Source organism: Peromyscus maniculatus, chromosome 1 (genome assembly GCF_049852395.1).
Source record: "Peromyscus maniculatus bairdii isolate BWxNUB_F1_BW_parent chromosome 1, HU_Pman_BW_mat_3.1, whole genome shotgun sequence".
Taxonomy (NCBI): domain Eukaryota; kingdom Metazoa; phylum Chordata; class Mammalia; order Rodentia; family Cricetidae; genus Peromyscus; species Peromyscus maniculatus.
The window spans coordinates 214656493-214681010 of NC_134852.1; the positions used below are offsets into that span (position 1 = coordinate 214656493).

General features: G+C 42.5%; 1 protein-coding gene and 1 non-coding gene across 5 annotated transcripts in view; one reads left to right on the forward strand and one right to left on the reverse strand.

The window, feature by feature from the left end:
* Positions 1–24518, forward strand: part of Grk5 (G protein-coupled receptor kinase 5) — a 217772-nt gene that overhangs the window by 118915 nt on the left and 74339 nt on the right. The gene's annotated exons all lie outside the window — the stretch shown is intronic.
* LOC121827003 (small nucleolar RNA SNORA44) lies at positions 7972–8100 on the reverse strand. The gene has a single exon (XR_006069152.1). It is a non-coding gene; the product is annotated as a small nucleolar RNA SNORA44 (small nucleolar RNA).

Consider the following 24518-nt stretch of genomic DNA (forward strand, 5'->3'; position numbering starts at 1 on the left):
GTCCCCCTTCCTTTTTTCTCCATGAGGGAGGACCAGAATGAGGTTCCATGGGTGGTCATAGTAGTCCTTCCTGTCTGTCTCCCAGGGTCTTGCAAGATACAGCTGTGCAGATACTTGACCACTGAGTCACACATACCTATTGACACTGGTAGATGGTCTTTTCACTCTTATTTTCACAAATGAGGCTCTGAAATTTTGCCTCAATTGCCAATTGAGCCAATTGAGAGATTTGCAAACCCAGGCAAGCTGAAGGGTACAGCCTTTTCATGCCTTTTGGGCCTCCTGCCTAGGTCAGACTCCATTTGCATGTAGGCCTCCAAGTCTCTGCTCCCTAGCAGTTGCCACCTACACACCTGCCTAATTATTTCAACCCCACATTTGGGTACAGGAAGATGAGGTTGTGTTCTCGGAGAAGTGAGTTGCTTTCTGGTCTGAACTGGTATGAATTTGCCAAATCAAACATCTAATAAATGCCAAAAACCATTTTACATGGTTGCTTCTTAATGGGCCAAGCTCATATTTTTCCATCGAAATGATTCCATTGCTCAAAAGTGGCTCTGACACAGAAGCTAGCCACAGCATCCTTGTCACAGATTACATTTTATTGAGCTTTACCACTTTCAGAGAGTCACCACAACTCTAATATGCTACCTGATGGAAATACTGCTGACAAACATTTTTAGCTGTCCATGTGGTGCAGAATGCTTTCTGAAGGTTTTCTTTGTTTGGCTGAGAAAAGAATCCTTGTTTTGTGAATTCCCTGCTGGGTTTCACTGGCTTTGCCAGGAATCCATGAAATGAATCAAATCTCATCACAGCAAAAGCCATTTGGGTTTCACAGATGCATTTGTAGAAACAATTACAGATTCCTCCATAGATAGTTCACTTGTAGCATGTGATTTTGTGTGTGTACACGTGTTTGTATATTCACATATGCACATGGTAATGTAAATGTGGAGGCCGAAAGACATTCTTAGGAACTTCAGGAGCTCTCCTTTTTTTGTTTTAATTTTTTTTTTTTTAAGTCAGAACCTCTCACTGGCTGGAATTCATGGTTTAGGGTAGGTCAACTGGCCAGTGTGCCCCAGCAATCCTCCTGTCTCTACCTCTCTAGTTCTGGGATTGTAAGCATATGCCATCCACACCCAGAATTTTTTTTTTAAACATGAATTTTGGTGATTGAACTATCTCCAGACTCTTAACATGTAATTTTTGATTAGTGGAAGAATTTGGGCAGTTTGGAATGGAATTATGCTGGGTCTTCTGTCCAGGTCTATAATATGGCTAGGCAGTAACATTCAAGCACTAACTAGTGTTTAGTGTGCTCCTTGTGTTCCTGAGTCTAGGATATTCACTGATGGAATTTGTACAGTTTCCTACTCAGTGCCCATGTCAGAACTATAGAGGTGGCAGCCATACCTCTTGGGGTGTGAGATGGCTTGGGATGGTTTAGTAGTGACTGAATGAATTATCCATTTGTTTTAATGTATGCTGTAAAAAAGCAAATCATAACTGCTGCATAAGCCCTGTATGTTACAGCTGAGAAAGGCTAAATTGAAAGGTATAAGGGGTCTTGATTAAAACCCAAAATAAAGAAAGATACCAAATCAGTATCATTTCAGGTTGTTTAACAAGAGACAAGTTCTTTAGCCAATCTCATCACTGTGCAAAGAAAAAGTATGCTCTCACAAACTGAGAAGACTTACATGCCATTTGGCAGTGTGATCCTATGGACCACCCTGTGTGTCACTGCTAGAATCTTTCAATGTAGGACATGACCATAGTGTGACAGTTGCCACAGTTGCATATTTTGATTTTGATAAATGGCTCATATGTGGCTGATGTCTGGAAAAGATGTTCAGGTGTGTCTCATGTGGGTGAGATCTTCACTTGTGTTATCATCTAATCCTCACGAAATCTTGAGCCATCCCTACTGTGAGCTGAGCTGAGGAAACTGAGGCTCATAGATGTGACATGATTTTCCTGGTGTAATGTGATTATTAACTGAGAGAACTTGGATTGAAGACAGGCCTGCCTAATGCCTGATCCTAAACTCTTAACAACTATGCCACATTGCATCAATCAAAGAAATGATTCTTTCTATCCTAGGATATAATCCTGGCAAGTTTCTTGGGTGAAGTGACTGTCGGTGAATGGTAGGATGTAGTGAGAGATGTTTGAGGGTAACATAGAATGTTCTCTGGATCCAGACATGTGGTGGTTTGAAAGAAAATGCCTTCCAAAGGGAGTGGCACTATTGGCAGAAATGGTTTTGTTGGAGTACATATGGCCTTGGAGGAAGTGTGCCATTTTGGAGGCGGGCTTTGAGGTCTCATATATGCTCAAGCTTCACTCAGTGTGATACTCAGACTATTTCCTGTTGTCTTCTGATCAAGATGTAGCCAGCACCGTGTCTGCCTACATGCCATCATGCTCCCTGCCATGATTATAATAGCCTGAACCTCTGAACTGTAAGCTGCCACCTCAGTTAAATGTTTTCCTTTATAAGAGTTGCTGTGGTCATGGTATCTCTTAACAGCAATAGAAACCCTAACTAAGACAAGACATGATTATACCTATTGGCTGAATAATTTGAGTGTGAGTGTCTTAAACATTCCCTTCTCATATAAATGATGTCTCTAGTTAAACTGTTGGTTGCCTCTTCTGTGTCAGCAGGGACCCAGGCCCCTATGTCTCTGCTCTACAGCATGTCTCCTGGTCTAACTTGGCTGTTGCAGCTCCAGCTACCACATTGTTTCAAGGAAGTAGAAAAAAGGGAAAAAGAAAAAAGATACCTTCATAGTTATTTCAACAAGAAGCCACTGTGAGAGTTTTTCTGGAAGTTGATCACCCGTCTTTTCAGTTCACTGGCCACCTGATTTAGGGAGTCTGTCCACACAGGAATGTGAGTCCTGAAAACAAAAGACCTGCCCTTAAAGTGCTTTTTGTGGAGTGGCTACCAAAGGACCCAGCAGTCAGGTGGAGAGGAAAAGTCTCCTGGGGACCAGAACTGGCTCCATTGAGCTCATGTGTCTGCTTTTGTTTTTTTAGGTGGGTTTTTGTGTTTAACTAGGGCATATAGCTATAGCCACCATGTCATCAGCCCCCTGAGAAGACCAGAGACACTCTTGGATCAAAATCAGTTCAGCTTCCCAGATGCCACCCTCTAGAGTAGCACAAGCAGGGCTTGGAGCCAGCCTCTCACCTGTACCCTAGGCCAGCTGCCACCTACTCTCATAGAACCCTGTCTTGAGTGGGAAGGTGTCCTGTGCAGCCCATGACAGGCGTGGGGCTTTGGTCGAGTGCTCTCTCCCTCTCCTGATGTGCTAAGGCCTGGGTTCACTCTGCTTCTCATCTCTCAGGAGTTCATGCTGGCTAGCTGTCAGCAATGCTAAGTTCAGAGAGTTCTTACCTCCCCCACACCCCAGACAGGGTTCCTCTGTGTAGCTCTGGGTGTCCTTGAACTCAGAGATCTGCCTGCCTCTGCCTCCTGAGTGCTGGGATCAAAGGTGTGTGTCACCACTGCCTGGCCAGAGAGTTCTTAAAATTGATTGATCCTCAGAACTACCAGCCTTGTTCTGGAGCTTGACTAGTCCATATATCAAAGCTTGCTCATAGAAAGCCTCTTCTAGAATGAGTGTTTTCACGGGGGTCTGAAATTAGCTCTTTCCACTTGGAGAGAGTCAGGATATTGGTCTGTGGGAAGAATGCTAGGAGAAGTTTGGATGGGAAGAAGCTCCTGAAGCAGATGGGGCATGGGAAACCCACACAGACAGTCTCCTCCTGCGCTCTTTGTTCTGTGATTGCCTCAGGGTATTTTGGTAAGAGGGTTGGAAAGATATTTCTTGGGGCGTTAGAAATCAAATGCTATTAATATGCTAATTATAGCAGGTTCATTTACCATTAAGGCAGGTCCTGCAGAGCCTCCCTTTGGCAATCGTTGATGTTCTGCTTTAGAAATAGAAAGCCCGTCTTGATTTTCTTGTGATCAGCCCACCTTTGCCTTGGATTTAGCAGGTCCAGCCTGGCTCTTGGCAGTGAAGGCTGGGTGGTGATAGATAGGGTGAGGGAGGTGTGACACACTTCAGAAAGCAGTCAGTGGGAACCGGGGAGATAGCACAGCTTGTGAAAATGTTTGTTGCATAAGCATAAGGACCTGCATTCCATCCCAGAACCCATGCACAGAAGCTGGGTGTGATGGCCAGCGAGCCTGAGATTCTCAGAGATCATGGATGCTGGGGCGCTATGTTACCTGTTCCTGTCAGTGGTCATCTATTTCTAGCAGTGGAATCTGTGTTTAGCTTTAATTTTAGATTAATGATACAGATGCTCTTTCTTCCACATTTCTTTTGTCCTAGAATAGTGGTTCTCAACCTTCCTAATGCTGTGACCCCTTAATACAGTTAGTTCCTCATGTGGCGGTGACCCCGGCCATAAAATTATTTTTGTTGCTACCTCATAATTGTATTTTGCAATACATTGTTATGAATTACAGTGTAAATATCTGATATGCAGGCAGTCTTATGTAACCCCTGTGAAAGGATCATTTGACCCCAGGGGTTGCAACCCACAGGTTGAGAACCACTGGCCTAGAAGTACCTGGTTTATGAGAAAAAGAAAATGGCAGCTACCCAGTCAAGAACAGTATTAGGTTGGAAAACTGAGAGAAGAGTGGCTTATTTTCATTGAGTGGATCCCTGAGGACAAGAAGCAGGGTTGACCAATCCCCTAGCTATCTGAGGAGCTGGGAGTGCAGAAGTCTGCCCTCTTAGAACTAGGGGGAACTTTCATTCACTGGAAAGCAAGAGAATGATTCTTTGTTAAACTGTGGACTGAGATTGTCTTGTGATGGTCATGGGACTTTTTTGAAGAGGCAGCTATAGATTATTGGAGAATAATATGTTACTAATATACTTCACAAAGCCAACAGTATTTGTCTCAGTTAGGGTTTTTATTGCTGCGATGAAACACCATGACCAAAAAGCAAGTTGGTGAGGAAAGGGTTTGTTTGGCTTACACTTCCACATTGCTATTCACCACTGAAGGAAGTCAAGGGCAGGAACTCAAACAGGGCAGGATCCTGGAGGAAGGAGCTGATGCAGAGGCAATGGAGGGCTTGCTTCCCCTGGCTTGCTCAGCCTGCTTTTCTTATAGAACCTAGAACCACCAGTCTCCAGGGATGGCACTACCATGGTCTGGGCCCTTCCCCATTGATCACTAATTGAGAAAATGTCAGCTGTTTCTCATGGAGGCATTTCCTCAAATGAGGCTCCTTCCTCTCTGATGACTCTACCTTGTGTCAAGTTGACACACAAAACCAGCCAGTATAGTATTTATTAAACAATGCTATCTGCCAGAACTAAGTTATGTAGATATACTAGGGAACATTCCAGTTACTCTACCTGAATGATGGGAAGATATAAAGCAACCCTTTTTATTTTCAGTCTTTGGATTGGGAATTAAAATAGGAAAGTCCAGATGTTTAATTTTCCCCTACATAGTGTTTGAAATCTCAGTTTTAAGATTTTAAAGCCAAGAACAGAAAGTCTAATTCACTTGCACATCTGACTGTTCGTAGATCTTATGTACTTCGCCATGTGGTCTTACCATGTGTCCTAGGCTTCCCCTACATGGTAGTTGATTACAAAGGAGCATTCCAAGAGACAAAAACTAGACCTGCTTTGTGGCCTAGCCTCTGAAGTCACAGGAATCACATTTACCATGTTCTGTTAGTTGGAATAGTGATTAGCCCCTCGTCAGATCCAAAGGGAGGGGACGTCCCTTCGTAAAGAACATATGCTATATCAAGAAGGGTAAGAGAGCAAATGATGCTTCAGAGGATCCAGTTTTGATTCCTGGCGCTCGTGTCAGGTGGTCACAAAAGCCTGCTACTCTAGTTCAGGTGATCCAACTCTTTCTCTGGCCTCCAGGGGTGCTGTACTCATGTGTACATATCCATGCAGACACACACACACATACATTTAAAAATAAAGAAAAAAATTAAAATAAATGTAAGAGAGACTTGAAAAACTGAGTGAGACAGAAGGTATTAACAAAGAACAAAGTGTATTTGAAGAATAAAAAAACTCAAAATTTTCAAAATGAAAATTTAACAAATTGAAGTAAAAATATGTTAAATAGCAGATTCATATTTTTATATGAAAAAAATAGGAAAGTGTAAATTGTATAAAATAAATAAGCTAGAATGTGTTAGAATGCAGCCTGAGATGTACAGAGATGGAAATAATGAATCATAAGTGAGAACTGGTGAGATGGGGCCCCTACAAGTTATCCTCTAACCTCTACACACATGCTATGGCACCTGTACCCCTTTCCTCCTCAAAATATATAATAAACAAATAATTTTTTTTAAAAAGGTATGGAACTTTCGGTCAGGTCTCCAGCAGAGTCTGTAGGGAGATTTACCTTCTCATATAAGAACTCTTCTGAAAGTTGACAAAAGGTTACTTTACCAAAATATGTTCTGCCAAGCTTCTCTTAAGCCACCTACAAATGCTGAGCTATCTAATAGGTTCCTCACTGTCAGAGAGGACAGAAAGTAATCCTGCCCACCCAAGAATAGTATGTGGTGGGGCCAGGGCCACCTAGAGCCTTCAGTCCAAGTGGTAAAGTGATGCCAGACCCTTCACCCTCTCAAAGGTCAGAGACTGATCTAGAAGGTGGTATTTTGCCATTTTAAATGGCAGAGCAGGACTGGGTAAGACATAGTTATTTGACCATAAATACTGGTTAACCCTATTTATACTCCAAAGATAATTTGCCCAAAAGAAGGCAGTGTGGGCTGTGGCCTTCTGCTGTGGAAGCTATTGCTTTGCTCTGGACATATTTCCTTGAGCTGGAAACTAATTTGGTACTACCTGGATGAACCTCCAAGGGGACCTGAGTCAAGTCTGCACATCTGTCTCTTGGGAGGCAGAAGCTGAGACACCATCATCAGGCATCTCACAACAGTGTCTGGCCATACAATTTGGCACTTAAAATCAGGGAGATATTTAGACAGGCTATGGCTACTAATCCTGCCTGCCTTGCTGGATGCCTCCAAAATCCTTGGGCCTCAGGGAAGGCATCAGTTTGGATTCTTGTTGCCTTGGCCACACTACAGAGATCTAAGTCCAGGTAACCATCAGCCAGCTGTGTGAGAGTAGATGGGCAACACTAGATTTTGGGTGAAGTACTGAGACTGCTTCCTGAGCCAGGCTGGACAGTGTCTGTTGAGCAATCCTGGTCCTCTTGGGGAAGCAGGTTCATCACACCCAGAAGAGAGGCCTTCAAGTAGGAAGTATATGAACACTGGATGTCACCACAGATGGCTCTTGTGATGGTTATTCTTCATTATTGACTGCATTTAGAATCCTCTTGGAGATACAACTCTGACACATCTGTGAGGGTGTTTCCAGAGAGGATGGAAGGCCTGCTCTGAATTGGGCAACACCATGCCATGTGCTAGGATCTCTCTAAGGAGAAAGAGAGTTGAGCACCAGCGTTCATCTCTCTTTGCTTCCTGACTGGAGATGCAATGTGACTATCTGCCTCAATTGCCCACTTCCATGTTCTTGGAATGCATCTCTTCTTAAACTGTGAGTCCAGATAAACCTGGTTTTTTCTTAGTTGCCTTTTATGTATGTATGTATGTATGTATTTATTTATTTATTTAAAGTTTTTATTGCTCTAATTGCATGTATGTAAGTCATGAAGCATTAGCAAAAACTTCTGCTTGCAGAGCTATCCTCTTGTCTGCCCATTTTGTTCCTTCTCATGTTTTTCCAACTGTAGACCAAATCATAGATGATGGTCCCTTCACTGATCATATAGCTCTTAGTTTAATGAGCAGACTCAGACAGTCTAGCTCCTCAGACTCTTCAAAGAAACTTGGTTTTAACCTACAGAAGCAAAGTTTTTCATACTCCCAGGGACAAAACACTTGTCTTAGGAGGAAGCCTCAGTCCATACATATATAGGAAAAGCAAGTGGCAGCTTCAGTCACTGTTTTGTCCTGGGCTGTTAAATTCTTTCCAGTTACTCAGGCATGCAGTTGGGGATCCTGTATCTACAACCAGATATACCCTTGGAAATATGCTGCTTTTATTTATTTATTAAGAAAGATTCTTACTGCTGCTGGAGGTCAACTTGGGCTTTAATTTGCATTAGCACTTACATGCATAGTAGTCCAAGTTGTTGACCTCATGACTTTAAAAAGTAACTCTAAAAAAGTAAAATGGCCCTTCTTGGAAGACTAAAGAAAGACATCCAGCCACAGTTGTAAAAAGTCTCATCAAAACAATATACCCTTTTATGAATTACGCCTCAATTAAAAAAAAAAAAAGTAGCCCCAAATAAGAAGCAGCTCTGAAAAAGAAAATATAACTTAAGATATTTGAAAAGAAACAAGGTGAATACAGGTTCAAAAGTAATTAAGATATATTTTCTTAAGGCTATCTAGAATTAGGCTTTAAAGAATTCTACCATTTCAAGTTTACCACTAGTTACTAGATACCTATTTACAAACAAGATGTTCATCTTTTTTGTTCCTTTATCAAGAGAAAAATCTACCTTCAGACTATGAGGGTGGTGATGGGGAGAGACTAGAAAACAAGATTCAAACAATCCCATGCAAATATCACATTTTTCAAATGGAAGAACTCCAAACTGCACTAGAAGTTCCAATCACTAAGACACTTTCCATTGAAATGATTTAAGTACAACTACATGACACCAAGGTTTAGGCCTAATATAGGCCTAAATATAAATATAGGCCTAATTTAGGCCTATATAAATATAGGCCTAATTTAGGCCTAATATAGGCCTAATATAGGCCTAATATAGGCCTATGTTGACAGTGAGAGAACACTTTGCCTGTTAGGATACTGTTACTCGTGGACTGAAATGCTGAAGAAACCCTTCCCCCTATTTTGTTTTTTTGCAAAAATCAAGGTAGATTCTAGGGTTTCCTGGTTGACCTTAACAGATAAACTGAGATGATAGTCTTAGTTCAGAAATGATCTGAATGTAGATTTACAGTCTACGTGTACAGCTGGCTAAGTGAGATCGCTTTCACAGTTCTGCATGTATCCCATCGGCTCCCCATTAGTCACTGAACTCTTAAAACTGGTATTGTAACATTATTACAATGTTTTGCGCCAATTTTATAAACTTTACAGTACAATATGTGTTCCTTTTCTGAGGCAAACCAAAGGTATATTTCTCAAGGTTCTGCTGCTATCAGCAGTGTTGATGGAGGATTTTTTATACATTTGTAATAGATAGAAATAAACCAGAAAAAAAGAAGAAAAAAAAGTGGTGGAGGAAAAGGTGAACACTGCAAGAATACTCAAAAGGGCTAAGAGTTGCAAACGCCAAGATTGGCTTTGCATAGTAAATGGAATAGAATAGCTCTGAACTATAGCTTACTTTTCCTGGTTTGGTCTGACAGAACGATTGAATGCTTTTGTACAAAAATCAGAGCTTTAAAAACAAGGATTTGGTGAGATTGTAAAATGGTGTGCCACTTTGGCAAAACAGTCTGGTGGTTGGTCAAAATGCAAAACATTGTTACTCTGTTACTCAACAATTCTACCCTTAGGAATATAACCTCAAACTACTGAAAATGTGCACCTATGAAACATGTACATGAAGGTTTACAGCAGTGTGTTGCTAATAGTAAAAAAGTTGAAACAACTCAAATAGCTATCAAATACTGGAGAGAAATAAAATGTGGCTTATTCATACAATAGAATATTATTAAGACATAAAAATGAATGAGAAACTGACAGATTAAATGACTTTGGTGAACCTTCATAATTTCGTTTGTAGATCTTTCCATTTCTAATTTATAAATACATTTGGGGTTATAAATTATAAATGTACTGCCTCCTGTCAACATTGTATACTTCTATTTGATGATTTCTGTGTCAAATATTATATGGAAATGTTTCCAAGTATTTTCTGTATTAACTGTGAATGAATAGAACAAAATAAATTGCCTGTGATGGAAAAATAAATAAATAAATTAATTAAAAAAAAAAAGATTCTTACTATGTAATCTTGGCTAATCTAGAAATTGCTGTATACACTAGGCTGACCTAGATCTTGGTGATCTTTCTGCCTCTACCTTTCAAATGATTAAGATTATAGGCATGCACCATCATGCCTGGCTCTCTAAATTGCTTTTATTAAGAAAAATTAGTACTGTCTTGGATACTTTTTCTAAGGATTTATGTTTTTCCTCATCGTGCAGTGGTAAAGGAGCAAAAGACCTCTTTGTAGTCAGAGTTTTCTTTGGGCTGCCAGCTCACAAAAAGCAACATGGAGACTTATTATTAATTATGAAAGCTTGACCTATAGCTTAGGTTTATCCCACTAGCTCTTTTAAATTAAATGAACCCATTTATATTAATCTATATTTTGTCTTGTGGCTTTTTACGTCTCTTCCACCTTGTACCTCTTGTTTCCTCTCTATGTCCTCTGGCATCTCTCATGCTTAGATTTATCTCCCCCTCTTCTCTTTCTGCCCGCAAGTCCCACCTAACCTCTTCCTGCCTAGCTATTGGCCATTCAGCTCTTTGTTAAACTAATCAGAAGGTGCCTTGGCAAAAACACATCTTCACAGTGTGCAAAAAGAGTACTCCACAGCACCTCTTAATGTGAGTACCTAGAGAACAGTGATTTTCTGAGCCATAGTGGGCAAGGGCAGGGACAGTGTTTTGAGCCCCCCCCCCTTGAGCACACATATTTGGCTATGGCTGAGATATGCTCATCTCAACATCTGACTGTTGCCATAGGAATAGGAACTTATTCTGTTGCTCTGATGGAGGCACAGGTCATTTTGCCTGGGTTACTGCTCTGATTTGTGACCTTTTCTTTTTTAAAAACATTTATTTATTTTGATTTATTTATTTATTTTTTTTGAGACAGGGTCTCACTATGTAACTCTGGCTGAGATTAAAGGCATTTGCCATTACTCTGGGCTCTTACTTATTTTATGTCTGTTTGTATTCATGTGCTTGCTGTGTTATGAAAAAAGATTAGAGGACAATTTGTGGAGTCAGTTCTCTCCTTTTATCATGTGGATTTGGGGGATAAAGCTCAGGTCTTCTCTGGCTTAGCAACAAGTGCCTTTACTCACTGTGCTCTCTTACCAGCCCTGATCTTGTGATTTGACTGGTACCTCTTAGGTCTTAAGTGGGAGCCAAGATTGAACTGTGTCCACCTCTTGCCTAGCCTTCATGCTTTTCCCACGCAACCTAGGCATCTTCTGGCTTAACCCCTATTAGTCCCCCGCCCCCCATTTGTCAGCCTCATGTGAGCTCTTCCTCCATAGGTTCTCTCAGGAAGTCATGTGGGAGATAGACTTAGCAAGCTCTGTTACAGATCAGGACATAGGCCAAGTGATTCAACAGAGGTCATAAGATTACCAGTAAGTGGTAGAACTTAAGTCTTGCAGCTCACTCTTGGCTATATACCTTATGTTAGTTTGCTAGGGCTGCTCTAACAAAATGCCACTAGTAGCTTAATCAACAGAAACTTACTGTCATCTCACAGCTCCAGAGGCTGCGGGATAGTTTCTGGTGAAGCCTCTTCCTGACTTGCTGCAGACAAGCCACCTTCTTACTGTATCCTGACATGGCCTTTCCTCTGACTCCCATTATTACTTCCTCTTCTTATAAGGACACAAGACCCAACAGATTAGGGCCTAATCCTGATGACCTCAAATAATGCTAATTACCTCCCAAAAGTCTTGTCTCCAAATGTTATCACATTGAGAGTTAAGGCTTTGATGTATGAATGAGAGGGACATAGTTTTAATCCTTAACAATGCCCTTTCATTGTTTTGGACACCTGATTATAAAAGGAGGTGAAATCAGAGGAGTTATTTAGAAAAATTTTTACAGGAGCCCAAAGGTAGGACTGAGGCAATCCAAGAAGGCTTTCTGGGGGAATTACGTGTGCTAGGATTAAGATTGTGTCTGCACTTATGGGAATCTGGTTCATTTTAGGTCTGTTCCATCTGCCATCCACCAGTCAGTAACTCAGATGAACTGGAGCTGTCTTTCCAGAACTGACTTCTTCCCGTGGATAGGGCAAGAAGGGACCCTTGGGACTCTATCTAGCCTAGCAAAGCTAATATAGGTTGATGTACCCAACCATGTAGCACCTCTATGACTTCAGTGTGGAAGGGAATAGGATGCCAGCTAGACAGGGGCAATCCAGAACAGAAACTGAGGAGCCTTTCCTTAGCAGCGTGATTCCATTTGTGGCAGCTAACTCCTTGACTGCTAGGGAGAATTATTTTATTTTATTTTATTTTACAAAGATGACCTGAGCTGGGACAACATCTCACCTGGAAATAAATAAATTCACTTGTCTTCTCCCAGTCCTCTTCTCTTCAGACTGCATAGGAATGTTGAAGGCAATTGACATTGCCAGGTTGAGAACATTTCAGTTCCTGCAGTGTTTTGTGAAATGAAGGTGATGTTCTTGGGACAAGAGTTTTTGGTTCGTACAACATGAGGGGTAGATTCAAGTTCTGCAAATAACAGTGGGTTTACCTGGCTAGTAACTGAAAGGAATGCTGAGGGAGACAGGAAATCTAAGGGGGACAAGAAACTGAAGGAACTGAGAGAGGCTGAAGGGGGTTTAGGGAAACAGACAGAGATTCTGAGGGAAACTGAGCAAGACTGAGGGAGGGTGGAGGAAGCTGAGGGAAACTCAGAGACTGAGAGAAAATGCAAGGTAGAGGGAGGGTTAGGGAAGCTGAGAGAGATTTAGAGATGCTGCAGGAGGGAGGCTGAAGAGGGTTGTTAAAAACTGAGGGAGATGGTGAGGACCTGAGGAGTGACGTGATGCTGAGGAAGCTGGGGAGAGCTAAGGGAGACTAATAACAGATTGAGAGAGCTGGAGAGGGATCTGAGGAACTTGAGGGCCTAAAAGGCTGGGAGTCTTCACTATCTGTTAGAACTTCCCTTTTTTTCCATGTTTGCTCCCACAGGGCCAGCCCTGCACCAAAGCTGAGTCTGTGAGTTTGTGTTCCTTTCTTGGGGACTGAGTCTGTATTTAGCTTCTCCTTTGTTGGTCCCTTAGCTTAGTACAAACTTCGTGGAGTTCAGAAGATATTTAGTAGGCAAATTCTCAGTTTAGGCCATAGCCTGTCTGAGTGGAAAATGTTCTTTTTGTAGCTCCCACTAAAACACTTGGAGATAAAAGGAAATGTTCAGGTTTTCCTTCCTCCTTATCTCCCATACCCTTGTCTTCTACTGCTTTGGCTGGAATTCTGTGTGCTATCCTCTGTTCCCAGGCTCCATGGATGATGTTGGCAGCCTTAGGAACAGTTTCCTTCCTGGCCATGGGAAGCTTTGTGTTTCTGGGGCTTTCTGCCCCAATTTTTTTCTGGGTTGGAACAGTGGTTTCCTTTTAAGGAAGGGGAGGTTCTCCTAAATCAGGTAGGTTCCACAATTCCAGGTGTAACATAGGTATTAGGGTCTCAAAGACCTGCATCAAGTCACAGGCCCTCTGGGATACATGGAGATTTTGCCCTGTCCTTTAGTCCAGCAGGGCTGTGTGGTGCTTTCTACTTTGTAGTGGGTCTAGGGGTGTGGGATAGAAGAACATGAGATTCATGGCAGGTGAGTGGCAGGATATCATAGATAAGCATATGTCACCCACCCGTACATACTCATTAGTATACAGCCTTGCCTGCTCTCTAACTGCCCATATGTGAGATATTATCTTTTTTATTATGATTGAGACCTTCTTATTCTTCATGCTTCAACCATCATCCATTCATATATTCATCCACCCCTTCATTTCCAAGAATCCACCATGTGCAGGGCCTTGCTATAATCCTGGAGAAGGCAGCCATGAGAGGACAAGCCAGCACTCCACCCAAGTTCTAAGTTGACGTTGATAGGGAATTAACAAACAGTCGGATAGATTTTCCAAACCACCCATATTTAGTGCCTCAGAGGAGAAGTGAAGGAGCACTAGCTAGAGAGGAAGTAAAATGTGGCACTGCCTTGAGGAAGTATGGGTACTGGCCATAGCCTGTTCTTGCTCTCTGCTCTGTGCTCATTGGAGGCCATTGTGCTATAAGTAGAAACCGTTAATATTTAAAACGAATAGTGATTTTTAGGAAACCTTTAGTAGCCCTGTAAAAATTCTTGAGTTTAAGTGTATAAATAATGTTGTAGCTGGGGGTCAGATACCACCCAGCCATCTGTGGCCTTGTGTATACCTACATTACCAAGCTTCCTGTCCCTTGTGAATAAAGTCAATTCTGGATGACCAGCTCATTATTGCCCTTGAGAACACGGCCAGGACAAGACAGTCTTGCACAATTCTGGCATCTTGGGAAAACAAAATAAGGTTCTTGGAACTAAGGTATTTATTTATGTTCTATACCTCAGAAGCAGTTCTGTTGACTTCAGAAGCATCTACCATCTAAATTGTAACACTCAATGAAATGTTCTTCCAATGAAGATAGCCCAGGATACCTCCAGGAAGCAAGACTAAATAGTATTCTATAAGGAAGAATATGTCTAGCATTTCTACCATCTTGATGTGAACACGTGCTTTTAGAGATTTGAGGACCTTAATTCCTTGTAACGGTAATGCTCGCATTACCGATACCTGTTCACCATGTCCGAGCGAAGGGCTGCGGATTAAAAATAGAGACAAGAGACAGCGAGTCATTTGTCACGATTGGATGTCGAATGCCGTTTATTGAAAGAGGGAAGAAACCTTAAATACAGGCTTACAGCACAAATGGAGGAACCCCCGGAGGGCAGAAGTTCGCTATCAATGGTCTACATTCCAGACCCAATGTTCTACATTCTTGCATCTAAGTAGTTAACGCCCAAAATGCAGGATACACAAACAAGGAACTTCCCTTAAGCATTCAGAAGGGTGGATACTGGCAGGGAATCTGAATAGGGAGGACATCTGATCAAGGTCAGCAAGCAAGGCCGCAGCCACTCACAGTCGGAGGCCAGGGCCCATGGCGCCCACAATTCCTCAGTCTTCTGTCTCACCTGCCAGCTCCCAAGTAGCCACATGGAAACTTTTGAATTATGAAATCTCGACTGATAGCTTAGGTTTGTTTCTAACTAGCTCTTATAACTTAAATTAACCCATTTCTATTAATTTACTTTCTGCCTGTGGCGTTATTACTTTTATTATATACTCTTTTCCTTTCCTGCTTCCTCTGTGTCTGGCTGGCAACTCCTTGTGACTCCATCCTTCTTCTTCCCAATGTTCTCTCTGCCCTGAAAATCCTGCCTAGCTATTGGCTATTCAGCTTTTTATTAAACCAATCAGAGTGACACATATTCACAATGTACAAAAAGATTATTCCACAACATTTCCCATTTTTGTCTAAATAAAAAGGAAAGGTTTTAACTTTAACATAGTAAAACTATAAATAATAAGAAGAATTATCAGGTAAGAATTAAATTTACAATGTTCATTCTATTTTTGTATTTGGCATATTTTGTGAAAATACTCCATTTTTTATTCTATCTTGATGAGTCCAAAGTTCTGTACCTGTTACCTTTTATCATAACTAAGGAAAACTGTAACTATGACTACCTAGTCATCAACTCTATCAAAGACCATAGAAGACTATACTATTATCTTCCAAAGCCACTTCCAAAAGAAATGACAGGGACATCTGGCTGCCTGGACAGTTACCCAGGTTTCCTCTGCAATGCTGGGGCATCCATCTTCAGCCTACAGGCCTAGAATATCTGATAGACTTTTCTGTGAAACAGGAATTTTTGAAGGACTGTTCTACCCTGTCTTGGCAAAGTTTGACAGTTGCTTTTCTTTGTGTCTTGCTGATTCAGTTTGGACAGTGTACTGTCAGCAGTTGAGGAAAGGCAAGGGCACTTTCTTGCCCAAATGGCTAGCTTTTACCATAAAGAAAGCAAATTCCATATAGAGGTTCTTCAATGCCCATTATCCTTTTTTGAAGTAAATTGGTGCTGCCATGTTTCACTGTCATGAAAAGCCTTATGTTATTAAAACATTGTAAATGCCAAATTTTGTAGGTCTTCTAAGTGTTTTAAGATCACCTATCTATCTAAAATATATCTCTGTATGACCTTGAAAACATACCTAACATGACTATAAATTTGATAGTTATAGATGACTATTTATTAACCTGTATTTGTTACCTTAAAGAGCTTTCAAAGGCTAAAACTTTACAAACCTTTTAAAATAAGCTACATAGGTACAATACCTTAAACAAGAATAGAAATATATATACAGTGTAACAAAAATAACCTTAAATTTGAATCAATATACAAAAATCCATACCAATGTAAAATATGAGATTAGTGGTTGTATCTGTTGGGACACCTCTTTTTTGAGACAGAGTTTCTTTGTGTAGTCTTGGCTGTACTGGAACTAGTTCGATAGACTAGGCTGGCCTCAAACTCACAGAGATCTGCCTACTTCTGCCTCTCAAATGCTGGTACTAAAGGCATGTGCAACCATGTCCAACTCCAATCATGTTTTTGATCAGCTCAATTACTTTTTTTCTTTTTCCCAGTTACCACTAATATTAAGTCACTCAGGAGGATTTCTTTCAAGTTTCCCATCAATAAAATATCTGTTTCAAGGCTAACTGTCAAAGGGAAGAAAGGAGCAGAACTAGGCAGCAGTACTCCAGCTGTGAGGAAGCTTATGGGGTCTAGACAGTTATGAGATATGAGGGACTTTTAAAACAGAAAGAGGCAAAGAGAAGCATGTGTTTGGGGTTCTGCCTGTGTCTGTTCAGTGTTTGTATAGCTGAGAAAGCTTTAGTCTAAAATAAGTGGTGTTTGGCAAGAAGTGGTATTGCATGCTGACAAATTGATTGTGCTCTTTTACGGAGATAAAAATGAAAATGCATGAGACATTTTACTTTCTTTGCCTCTGATGATTCAAGTGTCTACTTGGCTCCATGCAGAGAAGGCTCTTGAAAATTTATATGAGACACCTGTGTGGCATCCATTACAGGCTTCTAGACTAACAGAGCTACTCTGCCTTGTGGTGTTCAAAGTGTCAAGCACCAGGGAGGAGGCTAGAATAGCCTCCAATGGGGTCTCTGTACCAGGCTTGGGTGGGAGTCCTTGAGTGAAGATTTTGGAATTTTAAAGAGAGATTTATTGGGGCGGGGCAGAGAGATGGCTATTAAGAGCTCTGCCTGCTCTTCCAGAGGACCCAGTTTCGAGTCCCAGTACACACATAAAAAATATTTTTTTAAAATAAAGATTTATTTTTATTTTATGAGTATGGATTTTTTACCTGTGTGCATGTAAGTACGCTGTGTATATGTTTGGTCCCTGCAAAGGCTAGAAGAGGGAGCTATATCCCCTGGAACTAGAGTGGTTTGTGAACCTCCATATGTACGCTGGGAACCAAACGTGGGTCCTCTGCAAGAGCAATAAGTGCTCTTAAATGCTGAGCCATCTCTCCAGCCCCTTAGGTTCTTTTCAAGTTTTAAAATTATGTTTTATTTATGGGGTAGGGTTTGCATATACAACTCTGCAAGTATAAGATCAGAGTACCACTTGTAGGAGTCAGTTCTCTCCTCCTACATGGATCCTGGTATCAGATTCAGGTTGTCAGAGTTGGTGACAAGTATCTTTACACTCTGAGCCATCTTGACAGCCTACGGGGTCTTGAACTTTTAATAAAGGACTTGCCCTTACTCACCTGATTTTCACATAAGGCTGAACCTAACCCTGGCCCATCATAGGGAGAAATTTGGAATTATATGTACTAGCATGTAGCCATTCAATAGCTACTGTTGCACTGGGTTTTATGTAGCCCAGGCTACACTCAAACTTACTAGGTATGTAGCTGAAGATGACCTAGAACTTTTGATTTCCTATTTCTACTCCCCAAGTATTAGAATTGCAGATGTGTATCATCATACCTGTTTCATGTGGTACTATTGAACCCAGGGCCTTGTATGTGCTAGCCAAGCAGCAACTCAGCTAGAACTTCCTCCCTGACTCCCCCCCCCCTTTTTTTTAAATACAGGACTTCGTACTGTACCCTAGCTGACCTGAAACTCACTATGTAATCCAGCCTGGCCTTGAACTCATGGCAATCTCCTTCCTCAGCTATATCAGTGTCTGGCCCTATATTATTAGATCTTAATCTGTTCATTTACTGGCTCAGCAAGTGTTATTGCTCATAGCTCCATGTCTGGATCTGTGCTTGGTGTCTGGATATGTGAGAAGTGAGGTAGCCTAGTCCCCTGCTGGTGCTGAAGCAGGCCAATCCTGTTTATATTCCTGTCCTGTTGGCTTAAAGGCTCTCCTCCATGTTGGTCCCAGCATAGGAATGTGCTGTGAAGTGCAATTCCAATAACCCATTAAAGCCAAGCATTGACTTTGGGACACTGGGGACTTGAAGACTTCCCCCCTTAAAGGAATACCAGATTTGTTTGGACTAAAGAAGTGTAAACAGGATCCTAGTGAGTAACTGTTCTTTGGGCTGCTACTGCTTCAGTCAGTCTTGTATTGGTCATCTCATAAGAATGTAGACTGTCCCAGGCAGTACAGGGGAGAGATAGTAAGACAGAGAGGACTTATAGCTTAGCTGAGGAGGCAAGGCTGCCTCTTAGGACAGTAGCTAAAAGCACGAGACAAATGTAAGTTATACAACCCTGTGTGGTTCATACTGCAGAGCTGAAGATTCAAGGAGGTGATGTCAGGTCCGGCTTTCTGTAGCAAGACTGGAGAGGTACCTCTCAAATCATTCTCTTAGCTAGCCTGGCTAGTGCAGAAGGTGCCTGATTGACAGCCAGTCCTGAGCAGCCATGTTTCCTAGACCTTATCTGCTGGAGAATGAATGCTCTGGATTCAGAGGGTGCGGACAGCCTGTACCTAAATGGACTAACAAACATCTGGATTACTTAGTATCTTACTAAGCATCTTAGTAACTTTTCCTGTTGCTATAATAATAATACCCTGACAAAAGCAACTTAAAGGATAAGGGGTTTATCTTGGCTCGTATTTTGAGGGTACAACCTGTGATTAAAGAGAAGGCATAGCAGCAAGAGCTTGGGGCAGCTGATCACATTGAATCTGCAAGAAGGAAGCAGAGAAGTGAATGCTTCTGCTTAGCTTATTTCCTTCTTTTAATTTAGTCCTGGACCCCAACTCACGGAATAGTGCTGCCCACAGTGAGTATTTCCCATCTTAATTCATCTAGACAAACCCTCCCAGACATGTCTAGAGGCTAACCTAATCCAAACACTACTTCACAGGCATACTGAGAGCTTTGTCTCCTAGGTGATTCTAAATCTTGTCAAGCTGACGTATTAACTATCACACTTTGATACCTCTTGTTTCCCATGGAGGTTGCTACCTGGTGGCATTAATGTAATGTCACCTACCTCTTAGACTCCAAGGTCCTTGTCTATTGCTACTGTGGATACCAAGAGGCTAAGAAATGCAGGCCAGTTCTATAGTCAGCAGGAACTGTGGTCAAACCCTAGCACTGCCTCTTGCTGGCTCCTTGATCTCATACTGACTCTGATCATGACTTTATTTTCCAGCATCTGAAATACAGCTTGTTATAGTACCTGTCCCATAAGCAGTGAGGAAGGCTACATGAGACAGGCATGTAGTGTGCCTAGCATGGTGCTTGGCATACAGTAAGGTCTCTGTTTTTTTAGATCTGTTATTGCTTCAGTTATTTTATATACTTGGTATCAAAATAGGAAGGCCACTGTCTGACTTAAACCTGTCTCTTTCCTAAAAATAGTTCTGCCAAATTCTCTTTTAGAAAAATCTGTGTCTAAATTCTGATACCAGAGAGTGAAGAGATGGCTTCATCAGTATTGTGCTTGCTGCACATGCATAAGAACCTGATCTCCAGCACCCATGCAGAAGGCTAGATGCAGTAGTGCATGTCTCTATTCCTGACACCTAGGAGGCAGAGACAAGTGGATCCTTGGAGCTTTCTAGCCAGCAGTCTAGCTGAATTGGTGAGCTCCAGGTTCAGTGAGAATGTATTAGAAAATATAGTGGAGACTAATTGAGGAAGAAAACCCGTGTTGGCCTCTGGCCTCCCCACACATGCTCATTCACAAGCATGTGTATTCTCTCACACACACATTATACACACACATAACCATGCTCATGCACACACAGTTCCAAACATCAGTGGATGACAACTCTAAGCAAGATCTAGGTCCCTGTTCTCCTGTAGATCCTGGTAAAACACCTTTCTCCCCTGATCCCTGTGTGGAATGTTGGCCATTGCGTAAGCTCTTATGCCTGTGAGCTAAATTCACTCTTTAGCACCTCTAAGTCCTCATGAGACTAAAACCAGGCTAATCACAGGTAGAAGGCTTGAAAGGAGTTGATGTAGTTTGATATTTAATCACTAAAGATCTGGGTTGTTTTCCATCAGGCCAAACCCATGGTGGGCTGCAGGAAGAAATAGAGGCTTACTGGAGAGAAGAGTCTAGAAGGACAAAATAACAACTTCTACATTTTTTTTTCTCTGCATACCAAGAATGAGGGCTGAGGGGCAGAGTGAGTTTCATGCTAAGCCTCATCTTTTTGCACCAGGTTGAGAAAGAGTCCTGGGCACCCATTGGTGAAATGCCTGCCCTGAATGCACAGGCTAAGGCTGTCTAAGTCCAACTGGGAATCATGTTGAGGAACATCATGTTGAGTGCTGAGGGACTGCCAACCCAGAGACTTCAGGACTTTTGGGAAGCCATCATTACCTCCACCTTCCCAGGCATTTACTTCGCAAGCTGCTTTTGGCTGTAATGCTGTTAGCCTCACTATATACTTGCCAGTGACCCAGGAAGAAGCAGGGACACCTGGTTAGGGGTGGGGAGGATAGCTCAGTCAGCTTGTGGAGGCTGCTATTTGGTTGGCTTCACACACCACTTTACAGCCTGGCCTTCCTGTAGTTTGTGCTAATTAGCTCATTGCTCCAGGTGAAGCCAGTCTGGGCCCTGGAAAGGCAAAGTGGACCCAGCTTTGAAGGATACAGAGCCTCACCCTGCCTAAACTCTTCCCCAATAGGCCTGCATAGCCAGGAGCAGAAATGCTTAGAAAAAGATGAAGCTCCAAGAAGTGCAGTAACCACCGCTGGGCTCCACAGCCACCTGTGCCAGGGCTTGGCTTGGCACCCAAGAGAAATATTACCTTGAAGCCCATGCTTACAGATGTAGGAGGAGAGCAACAGAATGGGCTTAAAGATCTCAGGGGTGGTGAACTCTCTTGGGGCTCTGATGTCACACCCACCAAGAAGACAACCTCCCTGTGGCACTATTAAAACAGGAAAGTCCATGGGTGTTGGGTTCAAGGTCATATAAGGTCAGAGGTGGGGCCAGAGGCAAAGTCCAGTTCCCTGGTCCATCATTGTTCCCTGGGGTGTGCTTTTCAAAAAGCATCAGGCCAGCCTGGGCTCAGGTCTCCTTCTTGATTCTAGGAGCTCTGCACCAGATTTTTTGCATTGGGTTGAGAAAGAGTCCTGGGCACCCATTAGTGAAGTACCTGCCCCCAATGTCCCAGTAGATGTGGTAGCTCTGACTGGTATCCAGAATCCAGTGAGCCATCTGGGCCTCTTTCATTGCTGTTGGATGGGAGGCATATTAGTAACAATTACCCATCACCTAGGGCTTTAGGGTAAACCTTATTTCTAGCAGATAGACCACAGAAAGATGTTGAGGGAATGGCCTGAGCTTTGGAAATAGGATTGTTACTTCCATTCGTTTGCTGCTCCATTGCTCATTCGTTTTGCATATGCACCTATGCTGCTGCTTGGGCCAAGTGCTATTGCAGGTGCACAGTAGTGAGCCAGACCTTACAGGAATATAATGTTGGAACCACCTGGTAAACTTTCACAAAACATTCATTCTGCTCCAGTGTTGATATAGTCTGTTTGGGTGTGCCCTGGGCATTCCAGCTTCTAAAACTGTACAGGTCTGAATGGAAATTTCATTTCATGAAGAGGAAACAAACAAATAAGCAAACAAAGAAAACAATAGAAAGAGTGCCCCTGTAAGTGGATGGTATCCCTAGGATGGTTGCAGCAGGGCCCCAGGGTAGAGGGCAGCAGTCACTCTAAGCCAGCCTGTCCTTGGTTGCTCTGTGGCAGCCCTGGTCCCAAGTTGCTGGGAGGTTCTGCCTCAGGCTTGCAAAGTAAAACAGAGTTCTGAGCACTACAAGTTTCCCACCCCTGAGCAGAATTGGACAGCTGACAGTCACAGATCTTTGCTTTCCAGGCTCTTCATTGATTTTTCAGCTGGGCCTTTAGAGGTGTTTCCCTTCATCTGTGAAAATTTCAACATTATAAAAATAGAAGCAAGCACAGGTCATGCATTTGTGTGTTTCCTATTTGCACACAGCTTTCAAAAGAGCCAGTACTGATGCACCAGGTGACTCTTCTGTCACCAGGTGTCATGTCCTCTGATTAGTTTGCAGGAGTGAGGCTTTCAGACACTGAGAAGCTTTGGGGTAGAGGAAAGCAGTTCATATTCAGTGCTTACAACCTCTCCTTTATGAATTGGTAAGAAAGAGTCAGACTTGGAGCTTAGATCCTGATTCTGTCCCTAGTTCCTCCTAGGATTCTGGGCCCATCATCCCCAGCTGTTCACTCTGCCTCTTAATTTACCAGCTCTTTTTCCCATTCCCACTGTGAGAAAATATCCAAGTTCTCTGGTTTTCTGTACTTTAAGAATGAGGAGGAGTTCATTGCCTGGCTCTGGGGTTATGGTATTATAAAGCTGTCCCAGTGGGAATGCCATATCACCACACTCTGTCAATCTCAGCTCTAGCCCCTTCCAAGACTACCTTTCTGATGTACTTGAGAGGGTCAAGCCAGGAACTTGCCCCTGCAGTCCCTGGCACCCAGTTCCTATTTCTTCAAAGCCACAGGCAGGCACTCTTCCTTTCCTCCTCCTATGGGCCCCTGAGCTCCAAAAGCTGTTAATTCTGACACATAGTTTGTCCAAGTGCAACCAACCCTGTAAAACCTGGGCTTTACATTTATGATATTTCAAAGCTATGTGACAAGCACAAGGCATTAGTAAAACTAGAGGCTAGAATTAGGGGATACGAGGCACAGGAAGATGGGGTTTGGTTAGGGTGTGTTTGTGTAATGTGCCATATGTCATTTTTATTCATATAAAAACATCACTCTTGAAGTAATCAGAACCTGCTCAGCTGTTACTGACAAAATACCAAATGTTTCCCTTTTCCTGCTCCTTCCAAGGCACAGACTGCGAGGAGCTGCCCTTACGCAGGATGCTATCATGCCTCTCCAACGTCATAGACTATTTTTCCTCAGAAGAAAAGCCAGACTGTTTTTTCCAGCTTTGGCAAGAGGTTTTGAGAGAAAGCTGATTTCAAATCACTTTTTCTGTTTGTTGTATCAGACCTGTAATATGGCAGAATGATGCTCATGGACTGTAATCCATTCTCCACATGTGTTTCCTACTATCATAGGGACTGTGAGGAACTTACCTCCTTGCCAATAACCTGGTGCTTCAGGGAAACAAACTTAAATAAAGTACATTGACATGGGTATCTAGCTGGCGGAGAGATGGCCGCAGGAATCCCTTTTAGAGGCACCCCCACCCCCCCATTTACCATAACATGTGGTTTCATTTCAGAGGGCTCTGGTGTTAGCATTTCCATTTCCTCAGGAAGCCACATTTCATTCTTGCTCTAATTCCTGAAATGGAACGTACATTTTCCTTGGCCCAAGTTCAAGGAGTGCCTGGAGCAACAATGAAAACAGTTATAAGCAGGTTTCAGTCATGTTCACCCCTCCCTACTCCACCACCCATGGGTGTTCCTTGCTCGATTAAGAAGGATTGCCGCCAACTCTCCAAGAGCCAACGAGGGTGTTGGGTGGCCACTATGTTTCACTCAGGTCTTGTGGCCACCACAGGGGAGCCCTGCTATCCTCTATGCCTGTGTTCTGGCTTCTGTTGGGAGATCTGGTTGCCCTCTAAGTGCCCACACACCACAGAGTCTTAATTAAGAAAGTATGTTCCCATTTCATGTAACTGGAAAAGAATGAAAACAATGACAGCATTTATTTATCTTCACTATCAATATCATTCCTGTTTCTGAGTCTTAAAGGAATTATCTGGGTTGTAAGTTTTGACCTCACACATGAGCTATTGAGAGAGTGTGGCTTCTTTCAGAGAGAGGGTTTCAGTGCAAGGCAAAGCTGGTAATAGAGCCAAGCACCCCCCAGAATTTGGATCCAGTGGCTCAAGGACAGAGAAGTATAACTCAGCCTGAGATCCTGCTTTCATTTGTCAGAGAGTCAAACCTCTTTTCATTGGTTCCATTTACTTATATTTCTGAGCCTTCAAAGCAGTAAAAGCCATAATTTCTATCATCTGTTTTCCTGGCTGCTGTTCACACAGGACAGACCATGTACTGGGACTGGGTGGGGTGCTCCTATGTATTGCTGGTAGCCCTGGTGGCTGCAGGTTAATTGATTGAGTGTTCCATGGAGCAGCTGAG